This window comes from Gossypium hirsutum, chromosome A12 (assembly GCF_007990345.1).
Source record: "Gossypium hirsutum isolate 1008001.06 chromosome A12, Gossypium_hirsutum_v2.1, whole genome shotgun sequence".
Lineage (NCBI taxonomy): Eukaryota > Viridiplantae > Streptophyta > Magnoliopsida > Malvales > Malvaceae > Gossypium > Gossypium hirsutum.
Window position 1 is genome coordinate 68,785,134 of NC_053435.1, and position 16,300 is coordinate 68,801,433.

At 37.5% G+C, this 16,300-nt stretch overlaps 1 non-coding gene across 1 annotated transcript; it reads left to right on the forward strand.

The window, feature by feature from the left end:
• The first annotated feature begins 2,424 nt into the window (after nucleotides 1–2,424).
• Nucleotides 2,425–2,531, forward strand: LOC121211756 (small nucleolar RNA R71). The gene has a single exon (XR_005906974.1). It is a non-coding gene; the product is annotated as a small nucleolar RNA R71 (small nucleolar RNA).
• The last annotated feature ends 13,769 nt before the right edge of the window (nucleotides 2,532–16,300 follow it).

Consider the following 16,300-nt stretch of genomic DNA (forward strand, 5'->3'; position numbering starts at 1 on the left):
GCGATTCTATCCAGCATCTGGTCCAAAAATGACAAAGGAATGTGATCTTTCCTAGTCGCCTTGTTCAGCTTCCAGTAGTCGATGCAAATTCTCCATCTCCTAACCGTTCTAGTCAGTATAAACTCGTTATTCTCGTTTTCAATGACCATGATACCTCCTTTCTTTGGCATACACTGGACTGAACTTACCCATGAACTGTCTGAGATGGGTAGACTATACTCGCATCTAACCACTTAATGATTTCTTTCTTTACTACGTCCTTCATGATGGGGTTCAATCTTCGTTGTCCATCAATCCTCCCTTTTTCTCCATCTTTAAGGATAATCTTGTGCATGCATACAGATGGACTAATACCACGAATATCAGCTATAGTCCATCCGATTTCCTTCCTGAATTGTTTCAATACAAGGATAAGTTTCTCTTCTTGCTCAATAGTTAATTCTACTGAAACAATCACTGGCAAAGTAGAAGCGTTACCTAAATAAACATATTTTAAATGTAAAGGTAGTACCTTGAGTTCTAATTTAGGTGGCTCCTCGATTGACGCTTTTGGTTGGGCATAATCCTTTTTCTCTAATTCCAAAGATTCAAACCGGGATTGCAGATTAAATCCCTTTTGATTAGTTTCTAACAACGTTAAGTATTCATCCTCCTCTTCATCATTCAGAGGATCTGATGTCAAAATTTGTTCCAATGGATCCTCAACGTAGTTGAGCTCCTTCTCCACTATTAAATCCTCTAAATCGGATACTGCAGAACAATCATCAATTGTGTCAAGAAATCGCTTAGACTTAAAAACGGTAAATGTTACCTGATTATCTTGAACACGCATAGTAAGTCACCCTTCTGCACATCAATAAGGGTCCTTCCGATTGCTAAGAACGGTCTTCCTAAGATAATTGGCACTTCTTTGTCTGCTTCAAAGTCTAGGATAACAAAATCATCAGGGAAGATAAATTTATCTACACGTACCAATACATCCTCAATTTTTCCTTCCAGATGTGCTAAAGATTGATCTGCTAATTGAAGTGTAACCGTAGTAGGTCTAACTTCACCTATCCCTAACTTCCTAAATATTGACATAGGCATCAAGTTAATACTCGCAGCTAAGTCACATAATGCCTTACCACAATACGTTGCTCTAATGTTGCAAGGTATGGTAAAACATCCAGGATCCTTCAACTTTGGGGGTAGTTTGTCTTGGAGATATGCACTGCATTCCTTCGTCAGAGCTACAGTCTCAAATTCTCCAAGTCTTCATTTTTTGGATAGGATATCCTTCATGAATTTGACATAGTTCAGCATTTGCTCAAGTGCTTCAATCAACAGGATGTTGATATGAAGTTACTTGACTATGTTTAGGAACTTCTTGAATTTAATCTCCTGCTTCTTTTTTTGAAGTTTTTGAGTGTATGGTAGTAATGGTTTCTTTACTGGAACTAGTTGATTCGTCTTTTGTGGAAATTCTGCATCTAACGGATTTGTTAATTGATTAGAATTAGCTGGTTCTGAAATTACATTGACGGGTTTTACAGATTTTGGTTCTTGTGAAATAGGAATTTCAACACTCGGTTGAAATTCCTCTGAATCTTGAGCGTCAGCTTGCTCCTTTCCAGCTTCGATGGTGTTGGGCACTACTGTCTTTCCACTCCTCAATGTCAACGCTTTGTAATGCTCCTTCCTCGGATTCCTTGGATCCTTCGTATCACTAGGTAAAGCACCTGGTGTTTGGTTCCTGAGTTCAGTAGCAAGCTGGCCCACTTGATTCTCCAAATTCCTTAGAGTGGTGTCATTTTTTGCCATGTATGCCTTTAATAAATTCTCTAAGCTATTAGATGACTTAGCCTGAGCTGGTTTCTAAACTTGTTGGGGAAAACATAGGCGGCTGGGTTGGTCTAGGTTGGGCGTAAGTGTTACTGGGTCCAGCTCCTTGGTTACTCTAGGAAAATTTAGGGTGATTTCACCATAATGGGTTATAAAAATTGGATTACAGTCCTTGTCTTCCTTGATTTTGGTTCTGGTTTACTACTATGTAGTACATGGATTCTGGGTTTGATAGACATTCTTCAAACAAATGTCCTTCCCCACAGTAAACACAGGCTATATTTTCAAATTGGGTTGGTTGCTATGCTGCAAAACTGTTTGACCCATTAGTAGTAAGATTTTTTAAACATTGAGGATATTGATGATACCTGAGATGCGAGTGAAGTAAGAGCGTCTACTTCATATATTCCAACAACTCGTCTTCTTGACGCTGCTCGATTGGTTGGCCATTAGTAATTGTTACTGTCAATCCTCTCAATGATTTCATAAGCCTCGTTATAAGACTTAGAAAGGAAAACACCATTAGTAGAAGCGTCCACTACCATCCTCGTGTGAGCATTGAGACCATTATAAAATGTCTCAAGTTGGATGCAATGTGGGATTCCATGATGAGGGCACTTCCGTAATAACTCTTTATACCTTTTCCATGCCTCATACAAGGACTCATCATCCATTTTTTGGAAAGCAGTGATCTCGTTCCTCAACTTAGAATTCTTGCTAGGCAGGAAATACTTCATAAGGAATCTTTCTGCTAACTCTTTCCATGTGGAATTTGAGTTTGGTGGCAATAGCTTCAATCGTAATGCATCTTCAAGTACTCGGGCTAACTTGAAAGAATTGTTCACCTCCATAAATAGTCTTAAGTGTACGTGAGGATCTTCAGTAGGCATTCCACTGAATTGGCCCACTATCTGAAGCATTTGGAACATAACTGGCTTCAACTTGAACTGTTGTACCTTAATGTCAGGTCTCCTAATACCCAGATTAAGATCATGAAACACTGGCACGGCATACTGTCTTAAAGCTCTATCCCTATCATCAGCAATAAGGATAGGATTTTGAGCAGGTTTTGCTCCATTTCCTTGGATCGAATTTTTAAAGTTCATCTCTTCGGTCCTTCTCTAAATTGCTTGTCTTCTTTACTCTCGAAAAGTTCGTTCTATATCAAGGTCTACAGGGAGTAGGTCAACAATTCGGTCAATACTCATAAATACCTGAAATGATCACAAAAAAATTAATTAAGCAAAAAATTAAACAGAGAAAAAAAAACCAAGATGTAAACTAACAATTTCACAAATAACTGATGGCACCAAAAACTTGGAACGACGGAAATGTGCAAGTGTACACAATCGCAACAAGTAATAAAGTGACAAGTAAATGTTAAGTTATCGTACCCACAAAGACTACGAAAAGAATTATTTATGAATGCAATTTAAAACACTTTGGTGAAGAATAATATTTTGTTGAAGAGGGTGATTAAAAACTAAGATTTTAAACTAAGTATCTAAAGAAATAAATCTCAAATGCACGATTTCAAAATATGATTTAATCAAGATGACATAATTATGTTGATTTAATTACATTTCTTTAACTTAGAATTATTAAGCTCATGCTTATGTTGTTACGAATAAATTCATGGCAACTCGATAATTTGCTAACTTATGAACATATTCACCTACATAAAGCCATTCATCTCTTAACATATCCCTATGTTAATTCAAACGATTAAACATATTTTAATAAGCAAACATGTTATGGTACATACATACTCATTAAATTGAACTAATCTCTTGCATATCCCTATGTCAATTCAAACTATTAATAAAATCTAAAGAGCTTATAAAAGACTACGTTAGGTAACAAGGTATTCTTTCCTTGAAACAGTTTAATCACAATAATCTTGCAAGTTATGCAAGGCAAGTGTATTGCCAGATACATTGATAATTTAACCTTCAACTACCTTAGAAGAATAAACATGCACTAATTAAGTATTGTATAAACATGCACTGATTAAATATTGTGTTCATTAATTACAATTTAAATCCGTTTAAATAATTAATTCATTAGCTACCTCACAATTGTAATGCAAGAATAACTTAGGCATATTTTACTTAATCAAGCATTTTACAGAGGCCTATAACAGCATAAACACAACTTTAATAATTTAAGCAGATGAAATGCAATCAAACCAAAACGAATTAAATTCAAGCTAAATTGATTAAATTAACCATTCCAACAACATAAATATTCATAGATATGTTCATCATAACAACAACAAAAATTAAAGAGATAGGGAACAAGAATCAAATCCAGTGTTTTTCCGAGGCTTTGACAAAGTTGCTTCGTTCTTCGTTCTTTGTTGTCCTCACCGATCAAGGCTTCTATGAACACTCAATTTCTGCTCCAAAATGGCTGAAGAAGAACCCTTTTCTAAGGGGAGAAATTGGCACAAGGGCAAGGGACTTGAAATGGAAAAATGAGAGGAGAAAGTGAGAGAGGAGAGAAGAGATATGAATGAATTGAGGTGTGCTTTGAATGATCAGCCAAGGGGGGTCTTTATAGGTGAATGTGGCAGCTAAAATTTGCTAAAAATAGCAGCCAAAGAGCCACCCCTTGGTCGGCCATCTATGTGGCAAAGTTGATGGCTTCAACTTTGGTAAATATGGCTTGGGGCAAATCCATAAAGCCTCCAAATGTGGAGGAGCTTCAATGCAACTTTGACAAGTCTTCAAGGGCTTCTTTGAAAACCTAATCAATCAGCTAATAAGTTGATTTGGGTCAGCATATGGACGGTTTCGGGCTGCCCAATCCTTAGCCAGTTCAGTTCAATCTGTTCGGTTCAACTCGACCACTTTTTCCATAATTAATTAATTATAATTTATTTAGCCCAAATTAAATTGGGTATAAATTAAAATTAATTATATTATGAATTAATTCACATAATTAGACCATCTTAGGCTAGAAATTAATTCACCTCGATACTTCAAATTGCTTCTCAGTTTTGTGCTTCTGGCAGTAACTGTCGAGCCATTTTTCGCCCTTTGAGCAAATTTGTCGAAAATAACCAAAATTTATCAAAAATAATTATAAAATTAACTAAATTTCAACATGTTCATATTTGAAGTGCACTTTAATTATTTTATCAAAATTAATTATTCTTCGACAAGAATTAACCGAATTTACATGAATTTAAGTTAAAATGGGTATGAAAAAGGGTGTAAATTTTTGTGTTTCCAGTTATGTGTTTGATAATTGATATATGATGCTTTTTGAGAATTGGCATTATGAGTACTAAATGGTTGAAATTTGAGATTGGTTTTGTAACATCCCGAATTAGGGCCTAGTCGGAACAGTAGTTTCGAGACCATAAATTTGAGATGGAAATAATTATTTTATGATTTTCATGGGGTTTATATTATGAATGCATGCATTTCATTTTACGAGTCTATGGACCCAAGTGCAAATATGTGAAAGTTTAGGGGTCAAAATGTAAAATTTCAAAAGTATGATTTATGGACCCATTTGAACAATGTGAATAATAAATAAGTTAAATTTGGCATTATAGATCAAGAAAAACATGAGTCAGGACTTGACCGAGGAAAGAATAAAGTACACAACGATTAAGCTCAATTATCATCATTTTGTACCGAGGTAAGTACAAATGCAAATAATGTGGTATTGTAGTATGTTTTAATGTTATAATATATTATAATAAATGTTTTATTGTAATTATCAGTTATATGCTTGCTGATTGTTATGAAAGCATAAAATTGGTGTGGATTGCCCCTAGATGGTGTAACAAATGAATGTATAAGAAGATGACTTTATTAAGATGTGAGACTGTCATGGTGTGGAATAATTGTGTGCTTGAATATGTCATGTTGCATGGTATAAAATATGTTTGAATGTATGAGTGACTATGGGTGATTATTGGCTTGGAAAATAGCCTTTAAATGGTCTACATGGGTAGGCACACGGGCGTATGTCTAGACCGTGTGTGTCACACGATCTGCCCTATGGGCGTGTTGAGTGGTTGTGTGTTCCCTGCACCTAAAATTCCTAAGTCAGTATGCATGGTAGTAAACATACGGCCAGAGACACGATCGTTTGTCTCCACCGTGTGGAGGACACGGCCTAGCACACAGGCATGTGCCTTGGCCCTGTGCCCCTAAATGAATGATGATGCCATAAACAGAATGTCCAGGTTTTTGGACAGGGGCGATGACACGGGTGTGTCTGGGCCGTGTGAGGGACACGAGCGTGTGCTCGGCCATGTAAAAACCCTTGTAGGTTTGAAATGAAAAATAAATTCTAGGAATTCCACACAGGTATGAGACACGGGCGTGTCCCAAAGCATACAGGCATGTGCATTACCTCCACATGGGCTTGTAAGGCTTAAACCTAGAAACTTTCTTAGAATTTTCTTAAGTTCTCGGTTTAGTTTCGGATTGCTTTTAATACTTGTTATGTATCTTATAGGTCCATAATAAGGATAATATGATCTTATTTGATCGGTTTTCTTTTGGAATGAAATTTTATGACCCGTATTTTACGGAGATGCCTTGTTTATGTATGGAAATGCCTTGTACTTGTCCAGGTCTCGGGTACAGGTAAGGGGTGTTACTTTAGTGGTGTCAAAGCTATGGTTTAGTTGATTCTCAGACTAACCTAGCGTATTTGGTCTAGCTATACATGCCGTACAAACATACATATAAGCAATGATAGTGTGACAACTCTTGACAATATTAAAATGTGCTTTCATATAGCAAATGGATCCCAACAGAGCAGTGGTAGATGACGTAGAAAGTAACGCACCTGCTCCAGCAAAAGGAGCGGTGCCATATGAAGTAGGCCCAAAACTATTAGTAGAGGAGAAAGAGGCAGAGAGGCCTTCCTCTACATGATGAATGGATGGTATACGGAGTTCATTCGAACAAACTCGAATGCTTAACCTCCCCCACCTCCCTCAAATCCTCAACCCGCACCTGTGATGCCTCAACATATGAATTTCATGAGATTTGCTAGAATAGCTATTGATAAAATTCGGAAACAATGTGCTGAAGAATTTAAGGAAAATGCCAATGATGACCCTGAAAGAGCGGAGTTCTGGTTAGAGAACTTGATATAGGTATTTGATGAATTGTCATGTACACCCGAGGAGTGCTTAAAATGTGCCACATCCATGTTGAGAGATGCGGCGTATCACTAGTGGAGAATGTTGATATCTGTAGTACCGCCGGAGAGGGTTACTTGGGAATTTTTTCAAGAGGAATTTTGAAAGAATTACATTAGTGAAATATTCATCGAACAAAAGTGTAACAAATTCCTAGAATTGAAACAAGGTCATATGACAATCAGTGAATATGAGAGAGAATTCGTTAGGCTTAGCACATATGCTCGGGAGTGTGTACCCTCCAAAGCTAAGATGTGTAGAAGATTTGAAGATGAGTTCAATAAGGATATTAAGACATTAGTGGGTATTCTCGAGTTGAAAGAATTTCTGGTACTCGTTGAATGGGCTTGTAAAGCCGAAGACTTGGTTAAAGAGAGGAAGAAGGTCGAGTTTGATGCAAGAGATACAGGAAAGAGGTACATGGGTAAGTCCTTGCCATCCCTGTCTAAGAAGTCTAGAAAGATGTATTCTCGTTCACATGTGTTAGCTAGACATTCATACGGGAATCGTAAAAAGTAGAATCCAGGTTTTAGATCTCAGGCTACATCTGTGGCAAGCTTGGGTAACACTAAACCTTCCAAGGCCGAATGTCCGCAATGTGGTAGACGTCATTCTGAAAACTATGGATTGAGTGAAGGATCATGCTTTAAACGTGGTTCTTTAGACCACTTTATAAAGGACTATCCCGAGATGATGGAAAAAGAAAGATTTCAGAGTCTAAGCCTGAGTGCCGCAGCTTCTAGGGGAAGACCCTCGAAAAATGCTGGGAATGGGTCCGGTAGTAAGAATGTGACGCGAGATACAACAGTGAGGTCTGAAGCTAGGGCTCTGGTTAGAGCCTATGCCATATGTGCACGCGAAGACGCAACTTCTCCTGATGTGATCACTGGTAAATTTTCTCTCTATGATACTAATGTTATTGCTTTGATAGACCCTGGCTCCACTCATTCGTATGTGTGCATAAAATTGGCATCTAGTCTGAATATTCTTGTCGAGTTTATAGAATTTGTAATTAATGTGTCTAACCTGTTAGGAAAGCATGTGACAGTTGATAAAGTATGTAAGAAATATCCTTTAATGGTTAGAGATCATTGTTTTCCGGTCGACTTAATGTTTTTACCGTTTGACGAGTTGATGTCATACTAGGTATGGATTGGTTGACCTACATGAGGCTATAGTGAATTGTAGACAGAAAGTTATGGAACTAAAATGTGAAAACGGTGAAATTCCTCGGGTTGAATCAGATGATGCAGATAAGTCACCAATGATGATATCTTTAATGGTTGCGCAGAGATATATGAGAAAGGGGTATAAAGCTTATTGGCATATATATTGAATACAAAAGAATCCGAATTGAAAATCGAATTAGTGCCTATTATGTGTGAGTATGTGGATATATTTTCGGAGGAATTATTGGGTTTGCCTCCAGCTAGAGAAGTTGAATTTAGTATTGGGCTAATGCCAGGGACGGCACCCGTCTCTATTACCCCATTTAGAAGGGCCCCAACCGAACTGAAAGAATTGAAGTCACAGTTACAAGAATTGACCGATAAAGGTTCTGCAAGACCAAGTTTTTCGCCGTGGGGTGCTTCCGTACTGTTTGTGAAAAAGAAGGACAGCTCTATGAGATTATGCATTGATTATCGACAACTTAATAAGGTGAATAAAAAATAAGTATCTTATTCCAAGCATTGATAACTTGTTTGATCAGCTGAAGGGAGCGACGTGGTTCTCTAAGATAGACTTGAGGTCTGAATACTACCAGTTACGAGTGAAAGAGTCTGATGTGCCTAAGACTTCCTTTAGAATGAGGTATGGCCACTATGAGTTTCTTGTTATGCCATTTGGACTAACAAATGCTCTTGTAGTGTTTATGGATTTAATGAACTGGATTTTTTGGCCATATTTAGATAAGTTTGTTGTAGTGTTTATCAATGATATTTTGATTTATTCTTGAGACGAGGCAAAGTATGTCGAGCATTTGAGAACTGTTTTACAGACTCTAAAGGATAACAAGTTGTATGCCAAGTTTAGTAAAAGCGAGTTTTGGCTTCGAGAGGTTGGATTTTTAGGCGACATTGTTTCAGGAGATGGTATACGAGTTGATCCCAGTAAAATTTCTGCTATTGTCGAATGGAAGCCGCTAAGGAATGTAATCAAATTTAGGAGCTTTTTGGGTTTAACCAGTTATTATAGACGGTTTGTGAAAGGATTTTCGGTGATAGCCACCCCAATGACAAAGTTTTTGCAAAAGGATGTTAAGTTTGAGTGGACAGAGAAGCGCCAACAAAGTTTAGAGAAACTGAAAGCGCTGTTAACTAAGGCACCAGTGTTAGTACAACCAGAATCAGGGAAAGAATTTGTGATTTATAGTGATGCATCCTTGAATGGATTAGGTTGTGTCCTTATGCAAGAAGGTAAGGTAGTAGTTTATGCTTTGAGGCAACTGAAGCCCCATGAGAAGAACTATACTACGCATGATTTAGAATTAGCCGCTATTGTATTTGCTTTGAAGATTTGGCTATATTACCTATTCGGGCCATGTCTATTCAGACCATAAAAGTCTTAAATATCTAATGACTCAAAGGGACTTGAACTTGAGGCAATAAAGATGGCTTGAATTGTTAAAAAGATTATGAGCTTGTGATAGATTATCACCCCGGTAAGGCAAATATGGTTGCTGATGCACTTTGAGAGCTATGAATGCAAAGTTAACCCTATCTCATGATGGTACAATTCTAGCAAAGTTAAGAGCTAGATTGACTTTTCTTCAACAGATTTGTGATGCTCAGGAAGCTGATAAGGAGTTACAAGCTAAGAAAGCTCAATGTGAGTCGAGCAGTAAATCAGATTTCCAGAGAGATCCTGATGGTTGTCTAAGGTTCCGTGGAAGGATTTGTGTTCCGAAGAATGCTGAGTTAATTCGGAATATTTTGCATGAGGCTCATAACAAAGGCATATCAGTTAACCCGGGTAGCACAAAAATGTACAATGATTTAAAGAAAATGTATTGGTAGAATGGCATGAAAAAAGATATATCTGAATTTGTATCGAGATGGTTAATTTGCCAACAAGTAAAAGCCAAACACCAGGTACCTTCAAGTTTACTTCAGTCTATCTTAGTTCCTAAATGGAAATATGACAGAATTACTATGGATTTTGTGACAGGCTTGCCATTGACACCAAAAAAGAAAGATTCTGTATAGGTAGTGGTTGACAGATTAACTAAGTCAGTTCATTTTATACTAGTACGTGTTGATTATTCACTTGATAAGTTAGCCGAACTGTATATTTTTGATATTGTGAGACTTCATAGAGTACCTTTATCTATTATTTTGGATAGGGATCTGAGGTTCACTTCGCGATTTTGGAACAAGTTACAAGAAGTTTTAGGTACAAAGCTGAATTTTAGTTCCGCTTTTCATCCCCAAACTGATGGACAATATGAGAGATTAATTCAGACACTCGAAGATATGCTTAGATGTTGTGTTCTTGAATTGCAAGGTAGTTGGGAAAAGTACCTACCTTTGGTTTAATTTGCCTATAACAATAGCTATCAAACGAGTTTAAAGATGGCAGCTTATGAAGCATTGTATGGACGTAAATGTCGTACACCATTGTATTGAACTGAGCTCAAGGAGAATAAGATTCATGGGACAGATTTGATAAAGGAAATCGAGGAAAAAGTGAAGGTAATTTATGATTGTTTGAAAGCGGCATTGGATAGATAAAAGTCGTATGCAATTTTGAAAAGGAAAGAAATATAGTATCAAGTTGGTGATAAGGTATTCTTGAAAGTATCCTCATGGAAGAAGGTTTTGAGATTCGGTAGAAAAGACAAGTTGAGTCCTCGTTTTATCAGACCGTATAAGGTTATCGAAAGGATAGGGCCTGTTGCTTATCGATTGGCTTTGCCGACTGAATTAGAAACAATTCACGATGTGCTTCATGTGTCCATGTTGCACCACTATAGATCTGTCCCTTCACATGTGATTGTACCAACTGAAGTTGAAATCAGACCGGATATGACTTATGGTGAAGAACCTGTTAAGATCTTGGCTCGGGAAGTCAAGCAATTGAGAAACAAAAAAGTTGCTCTTGTGAAAGTTTTATGGCAAAGACATGGGGTTGAAGAGGCTACATGGGAGCCCGATGAGGCTATGTGGAAACAATATCTGAACCTTTTTACTGGTAAGATTTTCGAGGATGAAAATCCATAAAGGGGAGAGAGCTGTAACATCTTGAATTACGGCCTAGTCAGAACAGTGGTTTCGAGACCACAAATCTGAGATAGAAATAATTATTTTATGATTTTCATGAGGTTTATATTATGAATGCATGCATTTCATTTTACGAGTCTAGGGATCTAAGTGCAAATATGTGAAAGTTTAGGGGTCAAAATGTAAAATTTCAAAAGTATGATTTATGGACCCATTTGAACAATTTGAATAATAAATAAGTTAAATTTCGCATTATAGATCAAGAAAAACATGAACCGGGACTTGATCGAGGAAAGAATAAAGTACACGACGATTAAGCTCAACCATCATCATTTTGTACCAAGGTAAGTACAGATGCAAATAATGTGGTGTTGTAGCATGTTTTAATGCTATAATATATTGTAATAAATGTTTTATTGTAATTATCATTTATATGCTTGCTGATTGTTATGAAAGCATGAAATTGGTGTGGAATGCCCCTATATGGTGTAACAAATGAATGTGCAATAAGATGACTTTATGAAGATGTGAGAGTGCCATGGTATGGAATAATTGTGTGCTTGAATATGTCATGTTTCATGTTATAAAGTATGTTTGAATGTATGAGTGACTATGGGTGACTATTGGCTTGGAAAATAGCCTTTAAATGGTCCACACGGGTAGGCACACGAGCGTGTGTCTAGACCGTGTATGACATATGGTCTACCCTATGGGCGTGTTGAGTGGTCATGTATCCCCTGCACCTAAAATTCCTAAGTCAGTATGCATGGTAGTAAACACACGGGCAGAGACACGGCTGTATGTCTCCGCCATATGGAGAACACGACCTAGCACACAAGCGTATGCCTTGGCCGTGAGCCCCTAAATGAACGATGACATCATAAACAGAATGTCTAGGTTTTTGGACACGGGCAATGACATGGGTGTGTCTAGGCCGTGTGAGGGACATGGGCGTGTGCTCGGTCGTGAGAAAACCCTTGTAGGTTCGAAATGAAAAATAAATTCTAGGAATTCCACACGGCTATGGGACACGAGCGTGTCCCAAAGCACACGGGCATGTGCATTACCTCCACTCGAGCGTGTGAGGCTTAAACCTATAAACTTTCTTAGAATTTTCTTAATTTATCGGTTTAGTTCCGGATTGCTTTTAATGCTTGTTATATACCTCGTAAGTCCATAATAAGGATAATATGATCTTATTTGATTGGTTTTATTTTGGAAAAAATTTTATGACCTGTATTTTGCAGAGATGCCCTCTTTATGTATGGTAATACCTCGTACTTGTCCCAGTCTTAGGTACGGGTAAGGGGTGTTATAGGTTTGCTTCTGATTTAGGTAAACTGATATATAATTGAAAGTGACCATTAGGTGATTTGTGAATGTAAAATTTGGCTTGAATGGAATGGCTTATTTTGATATTTGTGTGTCTTGTAGTTGATAGTATGGAATTAGCATGAATTAGGCTTGGTTGAGGTTGGTTTTAATGCCTATTTATGTCATTTTTTGTGTCATTTGGTTTGGTATAGGTGAATGCATTTTGGGTGAGGAAGATGGCTTGGTTAATAACCTATTTTTGTCCACACGGATAGAGACACGAGCGTGTGCCTCAGTCGTGTATGACAACGGTCAAGTAACATAGCTGTGTGTCCCCTGGTGTTTAATTAAAAACCAAGTCGGTATGCTCCACACAGCCCAACACACAGGCGTGTGTCTTGGCTGTGTGGCATAAGTTAGTATACCCTACAGGTTTGGCATGGCCTAGCACACGGCCTGGCACACAGGCGTGTGTGGCCATTTCGAATGGCACATGAACTAGTCACACAGGCGTGTGGTTGGCCGTGTGACCCAAGTTAGAGAGTTATACGGGTTGGGAAATGGCCATGTGATCCCATTTCGAATGTCCACATGGCCTGTGACACAGGCGTGTCTTTGGCCATGTGAGACATACAGCCGGGCCATACGGGCGTGTGTCCCTTGTATTTTTCAAAATTTTCTAAATGTTTCAAAAAAATTTTGAGTTATCAGTTTAGTCCTAAACCAATTCGAATGCATGTTTAGGGCCCCGTGGGCTCATATTAGGGACAATGTGAATGATGTTGAATGATGATTACATGGAATTTGAAAATGTATATGAAATGTATGTTTAATTGTATAATAAGTCTGGTAATGCTTTGTAACCCTATTCCGATGTTGAATAAGAGTGAGGGGTGTTACATGGTAGGTCTCCATGGTGTACCATCGTCCGTTGTGTCTGATAGGTATCCAAGATTTACCTCCAGATTCTAGCAACAATTACAGCAATCATTAGGAACCATGTTAAAATTTAGCACCGCGTCTCACCCTCAGATAGATGGCCAATTTGAAAGAGTAATTCACATTTTAGAAGATATGATGCATTGTTTTGTGATCGATTTTGGGATAAATTGGGAAACATATGTTTCTCTTATTGAATTCGCCTATAATAATAGCTACCACGGCAGTTTAAAGATGTCTCCTTTCGAGGCCTTATATGGTAGATAGTGTAGAACACCTATTTATTGCAAAGAGTTAAGCGAAAGAAAATTCGTGGGTCCAGACTTAGTGCGTGAAACTAAAGAAAAGTTATCGTCATTCACAACCACTTGAAGGCCGCTCAAGATTGACAAAAGTCCTATGCAGATTTAAAGAGAAAGGAAATCTCTTCGAGGTGGGAGACAAGTTTTTCTTGAAGGTATCCTCTTAGAAGAGGATTGCACGATTTAGCTAGAAAGGAAAGTTAAGCCCAAGATTTGTGGGACCTTATGAAATCTTGGAAAGATTTGGTCCGATAGCATATAAATTGGCCTTGCCTCCTGAACTATCAAATATTCATAATGTCTTCTATGTGTTAATATTACAAAGATATAGATCCAACCTAAGCACGTAGTACAAGCTAAAGAGCTTGAGATTGAACCAAACCTATCTTACGAGGAAAAACCAGTCTGTATTTTGGCCAAAGAAGTTAAAGAGGTAAGGAATAAGAGAATTTCCTTAGTAAAGGTATTGTGGAGAAATCACAACACTAAGGAAGCCACTTGGGAAAGGGAGAGCATAATTAAAGAGTAGTATCCACAACTATTTTTAGGTATGAATTTTGGGGATGAAATTTCCTAAGTGGGGGAGAGTTGTAATATCCCACCCGGCGAAGTGTAGTACTCGAGTATTGTTAATTAAACTAAGGCTTATAGTGTGACCCCTGAGTAAGGAATGGGTTAGAAATTTATCAAGTATTTACGGACTGTGAATACGCCCCTAGGTGAAGTATTGATTTAGGTGAGCTTTGAGGTTTGGCAGACTCTTCGTTAGAGTATATGCCGCCCCAACGAATAGATAAAAATAGTGAGACATATTTTTAAATCCCTGGACTGATAAGAACGATGAATATATTGTTATCTTATTCTCTAATTTAACTATTTAGTTGGCCTAATGAGGACTAGTCAAGATTAGACAAAAGTCTCTGAAAATGAAAGGTCGCACATTTAAAATGAAAGAGAAAACTATTAGTCACGGGTACCGAAGGAAAGTTAGTGGAGGGAAAATAAGCTTGTCCACTAAGTTTTCCTATTGTTTCCACCCATATAAAGCCAACCTTAGCTTCCTAAATAAGTTCTATATTTTTTTTGGCAATTCATACTTCATTTAAGTAATTTTCTCTATATTTTCTGAGAAAAAGACAGAGCCAAGGACTACTTAGAGGGTTAAAGTTCATTGTAATCAACTAAGTTCACCATTGTGAAACCTGGTAAATAACGATGAACTCTTACTATTTTTGTGATTATTTATGAGGCCTAAGGTCTCATGCTTTAGGGACAAACTATTGATTTAAGAAAGGAAACTTCCAGATTCTGGGTTTCCTAATTAAGTGCTCTTGAAAACTTGTTTAGTTTTTCTGAAAAACATGATCTGATAAGTTAACTATTTATGTTATAGCTCAAGAAACTCCCAAAAGCTCTTGAGACAAGGGTAAGGGATCTACTGTTTAGTCTTTTCTGTATCTTCTGGTGAATTCCTTCATAACTACTGTATGTGTTGTACATAATTGGTTCAAGGTAAGTTTACCTAACTAGTGAACGGTCTGGCTTTGCATGTCTGTGTAAGAAATAAAAAAGGGTCTTACTTCGAGCTGAGTCATTTCCCACTTTACAATAAAAAAGAAACCATATGATCAGAACAAAAGAAGTGAATTCATGGTGTTTCCTTCATTGCAAAGAGTAATGAACTAGTAGATCGCGATACATGAATGATGTTATGTAATCTCTCGTAAGGGAAGTGTAATGCAAACCAGATTGGCAAAACGTAATAGAGAAAAAAAGAATGAACGTTACAATATATGAAATACAGGCTAGGGTTTTGGCTAGCACGAAGAAGGTTGTCTGCATGAATGCATGGGCATAGTGTACGCGCCAAAGTGAGTCTTACCCTATTAAAGTCTATGCAAGTTCAATATTCGCCAATAGGCAAGCTACTTGAAGTTAGTCTACGCGGTGTCTTCACCAATTGGTGAATTGTAAGTCCCATTGAGTTGGGAATAGTCCCTCTATCTGTGTAACGTATAAAAATTCTATTGTTGCTTTGGAACTCACTAAGTTCTATGAACTTACTCCGTTTATCTTCCCTTCTCAAGACCATTGAAGAAATAAAGGAACCTTCAAGGTCTATGCCAGATGATATATTATGTGTAAAGCTTATAGTGATTTTGTATTATGCATGACAAATGAGAGTGGCATCAAGGCTTGAAATATGAGAAATAATATTTTGTAACTAAATTTGTATCTACCAAATAGCGTCCTCTCCTTAAATCTTCTCAATGAACTTTTGTGTTTTAAAGGTGTGTAGGCCCTTATGTTTAAAAGTTTTATTTATTATTGCTATAGCAAATACCTTTTTTTCTTTTGTAAACTTAAGATTTCGCCAATTTCGTTACAGTAAAGAAAGGCTTCAAAGTTGTAACACACCATTCCTGGATCCTCCTTAAGGGTCAGGGATGGGGCGCTACAACCAGAAACTTGTAACCTTGCATTTTTTGGATTAGTCACTTCACTAACACATGATAGATGGAAAACAT